We start from the raw sequence: 8,619 nt of genomic DNA on the forward strand, positions 1-8,619 counted from the left end.
TTTTTTTTTTTTTTTTTTTTTTTTTTTTGAGACAGAGTTTCTCTGTATAGCCCTGGCTATCCTGAACACTCTTTGTAGACCAGGCTGACCTTGAACTCAGAAATCTGCCTGCCTCTGCCTCCCGAGTGCTAGGATTAAAGGCATGCACCAACATGCCTGGCCAACCAATGCAAATCTTATAAAGGACATTTAAGTGGGGCTGGTTTACAGGTTCAGAGGTTCAGTCCATTACTGTCAAGGCAGTAGTATGGCAGTTCTCAGGCAGGCATGGTGCTGGCGAGATAAGAAGTTGACATCTTCATCGGAAGGCTGCTAGAAGAATACTGGCTTCCAGGCAATTAGGATGAGATTCTTAAAGCCAACAGCCACAGTGACACACCTACTCCAACAGGGCCACACCTCCTCCAACATGGCCCCAACTTCTAACCGTGTCACTTCCCGGGATGAGCAAATACAAGCAATCACATTCCACTCCCTGGCCCTGATAGTCTTATTCAAACATATGAGTCAATATGGGGGGGGGAGCATACCTAAATAGCATAATGCAAAACACATTTAGTACAACTTCAAAAGTCCCCATAGTCCATAGCAGTCTCAACTACATGAAAAGTTCAAAATCTCTTCTGAGATTCATCACATCACTTTACTGTAATCTCCAAAGCAAGAAAAAATAAACTAACTCCAAACTTTGCATCTCCATGCCTGAAGTCAAATCAGTCACTCTTCAGATCTCCAACTCCTTTTCCATCTTAGTTGACAGCAACAAACATCTTTTGCTTGGGTTGCTTCCATTCCCTGTTTACAGTTTTCCTCAGCAGAGAGCCCAGTGCTCTAGCATCTTAAACCCCTTGGGGTCTCATGGCAACTACAAACATTACAGCTTCTTGTTACATATCTAGGATCCACACATTATCTTCTGGGCTCCTCCAAAGAGCTGGTATCACTTCTACGGCTCTGCCCTCAGTATCACTCTAAGCTTCGGTTGATCCACACCACTGCTGCTCTTCTTGATGATCATCACATGGTACTGGCAGCTCTAATATTCTGGAGACTTCCCCTGCAACTAGGCTTCACCAATATCTCATAGGCTCTCTTTATAGTGCCAAACCTCAACTCCTTTGCATGACCCCTTCAGTCCTGAGCCATGAACTACAACTGAGGCTGTACCTTCACAAATGGCCTTACATTGCTTCTCACAGTGCCAAGCCTCAGCTGCTCTTCAAGATCCCTTCATGTCTTCAAAACAAGTATCACCTGGATGACTTTTACATATTACCAAATACAGCTGCAGCATGAGGTACAACCTTGGCTATCCCTGGAACACAGCTTCTTTCTGTTCTCAGAAAATACATCTCAGAAGATTTCACCTCAGTGATGCTGATCTCTTTTCAGTCACCACTAATTTTGTAGCTCCAACAAACCAGCATCCATTGCCCCATTAGTCCCTTCCACTCTGGACACTAAAGCTACTTGCTGGGTCTGGAACATGGACCTTTTGTTTTGTTAAATTATCACCAGCTGTTTTCTAACTGTTTTCTAACTCCTTCACTACCTAAGATTGGCTATCCTAGAACTTTTCTTTTGGGCTCGCCTTGAACCCAGAATTCTGCTTGTCTTTACCTCCTGAGATTGAAGGCTTATACTACCATTCCTGTACCTAAACTTCAGTAGGTGGGATCTTATCCCAAGGTCACTACTTCCTTAAATCTATTTAATATCCTCGAACACAGGATTCAGCTCCATTTCACTCCCTGACTACCCTTTCATACTCAAACCATATATTTTATATTTTTCCTTTCTCACCTTGCTACTCTTATTTAAAATGCTCTTCAGAAGCCTTAACCAGAGAACAAAGTCTGTGATGCATATGTCTGAGATGTTCTTGGTCAATGCAATTAATCTGAGTCTCTTCATATTAACTTTAGACAGACTCTTCAGACAAGAGCAAAAAGTACCCACATTCTTCACCAAAATATCACAAAGTATGTAGGCCACATATGGAAACCTTTAGGAGGCAGATTACCTGCACAGCCAGAGACCAGTGAGCCTTGAAGCTCAACTTCCCAGGTATTTGGACACATCCACCATTATAGGTGAGACATTAATTCCAACTCCAAGACCTGGCATTCCTGGACCCCTGTGGTGCTGGGAAGAAGATACCCCATCCAGCTGGAGACCCTCATGCCTTCTGGTTCACACCTGTGCTGGTCATGAGCATAGCCCCAGTGTTGGACTTGATCCCACACACCCCACACCCCAGTAGCAGCTTGACTCCCCAGGATCAGAGGCTCACAAGCTCACAGGCTCACAAGAAGGACAGACTCCAGTCAGAGACAGGGAGGGCAGATAACACCAGAGATAAACAGATGGTGAGGGGCAAGCTTAAGCACATAAGCCACAAAAACCAATTTGACTTGGCAACATCAGAACCCAGTTCTCCCACGACAGCAAGTTCTGGATACCCCAACACACCCTTAAAACAAGATTCAAATCTAAACTCTCTCATTTCATGAAAATGATAGTGGACTTTAAGGATATAAATAACTCCTTTGAAGAAATACAGAAGAACATAAGTCAACAAGTAGAAGCCCTTAAAGAGGAAACACATAAATCCATTAAAGAAATACAGGAGAGCACATTCAAACAGGTGAAGGAATTGAACAAAATCATCCAGGATCTAAAAGTGGAAATAGAATCATTAAAGAAAACTCAAAGGGAGACAGCCCTGGAGATGGAAAACCTAGAAAAGAGAACAGGAGTCACAGATGCAATCATAACCAACATAATACAAGAGATAGAAGAGAGAATCTCAGGGGCAGAAGATACAATAGAAAACCTGGACACAGCAGTCAAGGAAAATGCAAAGGCATAAAGGTGTATCTCAAAACATTCAAGAAATCCAGGACACAATGAAAAAAGTCTGAACTGGAGAATACTAGGTATAGAAAAGAGTGAAGATTCCCAAATAAAAGGGCAACAAACATCTTCAACAAAAGTATAGAAGAAAGCTTTCCTAACCTAAAGGAAGAAATGCCCATTAAACATACAAGAAGGCTACAGAACACCAAACAGATGGTACCAGAAAAGAAATTCCTTTCATCATGTAATAATTAAAACACCAAATTCATAGAACAAAGAAAGAATATTGAAAGCAGTAAGGAAAAAAGGTCAAGTAACATATATAGGCAGACCTATCAGAATTACACCAAACTTTTCATAACAGAGTATAAAAGCAATGTCATACAAATGTCATACAAACCATAATAAATCAAAAATGGCAGCCTAGGCTACTACACACAGCAAAACTTGCAGTTATGATAGATGGAGAAACCAAAGTATTCCAAGACAAAATCAAATTTAAACAATATATTTCTACTAATTCAGCCCTACAAAGGATAATAGAAGGAAAATTCCAACACAAGGAGGAAAACTACACCCAAGACAAAGCAAGAAATTAATCTTTTCACAGCAAATCCAAAAGAAGAGAAACACACAAACATAAATCCAAATCTAACAAGAAGAATAGCAGGAACCAATGATTGTTGGTCCCTAATATCTCTCAATATCAATAGACTCAGTTCTCCAATAAAAAGACACAGGATAACAAACTGAATACATAAAGAGGATCCAGCATTTTGTTGCATACAGGGAATATACCTCAGAGTAAAAAACAAGACATTTTTTCAAAGTAAAATAACTGTTAAAAATTTTCCAATCAAACGGTTTCAGGAATCAAGCTGGAGTAGCCATTGCAATAGCCAACAAAATAGATTTTCAACCAAAAGGTATCAAAAAAATATGGGCAAATACACTACATAGTTATCAAAGGAAAAATCTAACAGGATGAACTTTCAATTCTGAACATATATGCCCCAAATGAAAGGGCACCCATATTTGTAAAAGAAACATTACTGAAGCTCAAAACACACATTGAATCTCACACAATAATAGTGGGAGATGATTACATCGTCAATTGACAGATCATGGAAACAGAAATTAAACAGAGACACAATGAAACTAACAGAAGCTATGAACCAAATGGATTTAACAGATATCTATAGAACATTTCATCCTAAAACAAAAGAATATACTTTCTCCTCAGCACCTTATGATATCTTCTCCAAAATTGACCATTGGTCACAAAACAGGCCTCAAAAATACATGAAAAATGGAATAATCCCATATGTCCTATCAGATCATCGCAGACTAAGTCTGTACTTCAATAACCAAACCAAACCAAACCAAACAAACAAACAAACAAACAAACAAAACAACCAGAAACCCTACATACACATGGGAGCTGAACAATGCTCTACTCAATTATAACTTGGACGGGGAAGAAATAAAGAAAGAAATTAAAGTGTTTTGAGAATTTAATGAAAATGAAGGTACAAAATATCCAAACTTATGGAACATAATGAAATGAGTGCTGAGGAAAATTTATAGCTCTCAGTGATATAAAGAAATTGGAGAGATCATACACTAGAAGCTTAACAGCTCAACTGAATGCTCTAGAACAAAAATAAGCAAGAAGTAGATGGCAGATAATAATCAAACTCAGGACTGAAATCAAACAATAGAAACAAAAAGAACTATTCAAAGAATCATCAAAACTAGGAACTGGTTCTTTGAGAAAATCAACAAGATAGATAAACCCTTAGCCATAATAAACAGAGGATACTGAGACAGTATCCAAATTAGCAAATTCAGGACTGAAAGGGGAAATGTAACATCAGAAATTGAGGAAATTCAAAAAATAATCAGATCCTACTACGAAAGTCTATATTCAATAAAACTGCAAAGCCTGGATAAAATGCATACTTTTCTATACAGATACCAGGTGTCAAAGTTAAATCAGGATCAGCAAAACAATTTAAACAGTACCATAACCCTCAATTAAGTAGAATCAGTCATTAAATTATTTCCCCCCCCACAAAAAAAAAAAAAAAAAACTAGGACCAGATGGCTTTAGTTCAGAATTATATCAGACCTTCAAAGAAGACCTAATACCAATACTCTTGAAACTATTCCACAAAATAGAAACAGAAGGAANANTACCCAATTCTTTCTATGAAGCCACAATTACTCTGATACCTAAACCACATAAAGACCCACCAAAAAAGAGAACTTCAGACAAATTTCCCTAATGAATATCGATGCAAAAGTACTCACTAAAATTCTTACAAACAGGATCCAAGAACACATAAAATGATCATCCAACATGATCAAGTAGGCTTTACCCCAGGAATGCAGGGATGTTTTAATATATGGAAATCTGCCAATGTAATCCACTATATAAACAAATTCAAAGAAAAGAACCACATGATCATCTCATTAGATGCTGAAAAAACATTTTACAAAATACAACACCCATTCATGTTAAAAGTATTAGAGATATCAGGAATTCAAGGTACATAGTTAAAATAAAAGCAATATACAGCAAACAAATAGCCAATGTAAAACTAAATGAGGAGAAACTCAAAGCAATCCCATTAAAACCAGGGACAAGACAAGGCTGCCTATATTTTTCCTCCCTATTCAATATAGTTCTAGAATTTCTAGCCAGAGTAATTAAAGAACACAAAGAGTACAAAGGGATACAAATTGGCAGGGACTAAGTCAAGACATCATAATTTGCAGATGATATGATAGTGTAACGAAGCGACCCCCAAAATTCTACCTGAGAGCTCCTACTGCTGAAAAACCACTTCAGCAATGTGGTTGGATATAAAGTTAACACAGAAAGATCAGTAAACTTCTTATACTCAAAGGAAAAAGGGATGAGAAAGAAATTAGGGAAACAACACACTTCACAATAGCAATAGTCACAAATAATATAAAATATCTTGATGTGACTCTAACAAAGCAAGTGAAAACTTTGTATGACAAGAACTTCAAGTCTCTGAAGTAAGAAAGAAGACCTCAAAAGATGGAAAGATCTCCCATGTTCAGGGATTAGCAGGATTAATATAGTAAAAACAGCCATCTTACCAAGAGCAATCTACAGATTCAGTGCAACCCCCATCAAAATTCCAACTCAATTCTTTGTAGTGTTAGAAAGAACACAAATTAATTTGGTAAAACAAAAACCTAGGATAGTGAAAACTGTTCTCAACCACTAAAAAGACAAACCAAAACAAAACAAACCAAAAAATAAAAAATAAAAAATAAAAACTTTCAGGGGAATCACCATCCCAGACCTGAAGCTATACTGTAGAGAAATAGTGATTAAAAACTGCATGGTATTGGTACAGAAACAGGCAAGTAGATCAATGCAATAGAATTGAAGACTCATAAATTAACCCAGACACCACTTTGTACACTTGAACTTTGACAAAGAAGCTAAAACGATATAGTGGGGAAAAGACAGCATTTTCAATAAATGATACTGGTTCAATTTGCATTCTACATGTAGAAAATGCAAATTGATCCATACCTATCTCTTCCCACAAAGCTCAAGTCCAAGTGGATTAAGGACCTCCACATAAAACCAGATACTCTGAATCTAATAGAAGAGAAAGTGGGCAAGAGCCTTGAATACTATGGCCCAGGGGACATCTCCCTAAACAGAATACCAATGGCTTATGCTTTAAGAGAAATAATCAACAAATGGTACCTCATAAAATTGAAAGTTTCTGTAAAGCAAAGGACACTATCAATAGGACAAAACAGCAGCCTACAGATTGGGAAAAGATAGTTATCAACTCATTATCTGATAGAGGGTTAATATCCAAAATATACAAAGAACTCAAGGAGGAAGACTACAGAAAACCAAATAACTCTATTAAAAATTGGAGTATAGAGCTAAATGGAGAATTCTCAACTGACTAATTGCTACTGGTAGAGAAACACTTAAAGAAATGTACAATATCCTTAGTCATTGGGGAAATACAAATCAAAAAATACCCTGAGATTCTACCTCACACCAGTCAGAATGGCTAAGATCAAAAACACAGGTGACATCTGATGCTGGCAAGGATGAGGAGAAAGATGAACACTCCTTCACTGCTTGTGGGACTGCAAGCTAGTAAAGCCACTTTGGAAATTAGTCTGGTGTTTCCTCAGACAACTGGAAATAGATCTACCTGAAGACACAGCTATACAGCTCCTGGGTGTATAACCAAAAGTTGATCAATCATATAGCAAGGACACATGCTCCCTTATGTTCAGAGCAGCCTTATTTATAATAGCTAAAAGCTAGAAATAATTCAGATGTCTCTCAACAAAAAATGGATACAGAAAATATGGTACATATACACAATGGAGTATGATGCAATGGTTAAAAACAATGAATTCATGCAATTTGTAGGCAAATGGATGGGACTAGAAAATATCATCCTGAGTGAGGAAACCCAGACACAAAAGAACACACATGGTATGTACTCACTAATAAGTGGATACTAGTCTAAAATCTCACATTGCCTATGATACAACCTATAGACCATATGGAGCATAAAAGAAAGGAAGACCACGGGGTAGATGCTTCTGCCTTGCATTGAGGGGGGGGAACAGGACAAATGTGGGAGGTAGAAGGGGAGGGGAACAATGGTGGCAGAACAGAGGGGAAGGAAATGGCAGTATCAGAAACTGGAGGAGATATGAGAGAGGTACAGAGGGTCAGGAAATTGAATAAAAATAGGTAGGGGTCGTGAGGAACTTGGGATAGCCACAGGAGGGCCCCAGACACCAAAGAAATATGAGGCTCCTAGGTCCCAACTAGATTGACTTTAGCAGTAATTCACAGAGAAGGAGGAGACAGAACCTGTGGAAACCACCTCCAGTAGATAGGCACAGCCCCTAGTTGAGGGATGGGGCCACCCTACCATCTCAAAGTTTTGTAACCCAGAAATGTGCCTGTCCAAAGGAAGAACAGGGACGAAAAAATGTAACAGAGACTAAAGGAAGCGCCAACCTGGGAATGGCCCCACCAGGGGATACATCATGTCTGAAGACACCAAACCCAATACTGTTGCTGTGGTCAAGTGGTGCTTGTGGACAGGAACCAATTGTGGTGGTACCTTTAGAGGTCTGGCCAGCAACTGACCAAAGCAGATGTGGATGCTTAGAGCCAGTTGTCAGAGTGAACTCAGGAAACCTGGTTGGGGAGCTAGCAGAAGGACTGGAGGAGCTGGAGGGGGTTGCTACCTCATTGGAAGAACAACATAGGCTGGCCTGACTACCCAGTCTAGGCCACCAACCACGGAGTGTACTTGGAGGGATCAATAGCTCCAGATACATATGTAGCAGAGTATGACCTTGCCCGATAGACAGCAAGGGAGGGGAGGCCCTTGGTCCCAGGGAGGCTTGCTTCACCAGCATAGGGGAATGTAGGAGCAGTGGGGCAAAAGAGTGTGGGTGCATTAGAGAGCACTGACATACAGGCAAAAGTTGAGGGGAGTTCAGATGTGGGATAGGGTGTTGTTGAATAGGTAACCAGGAAGTGGGATATCATGGGATGGGGGGGTTGTGTGAAGTGTTAACCAGGAAGTGGAATGTAATTTGAGATGTAAATGAATGGAATGATTAATAGGAAAGGAAAGGAAAGGAAAGGAAAGGAAAGGAAAGGAAAGGAAAGGAAAGGAAAGGAAAGGAAAGGAAAGGAAAGGAAAGGAAAGGAAA

This window comes from Mus pahari, chromosome X (assembly GCF_900095145.1).
Source record: "Mus pahari chromosome X, PAHARI_EIJ_v1.1, whole genome shotgun sequence".
In the NCBI taxonomy this organism is placed as follows: domain Eukaryota; kingdom Metazoa; phylum Chordata; class Mammalia; order Rodentia; family Muridae; genus Mus; species Mus pahari.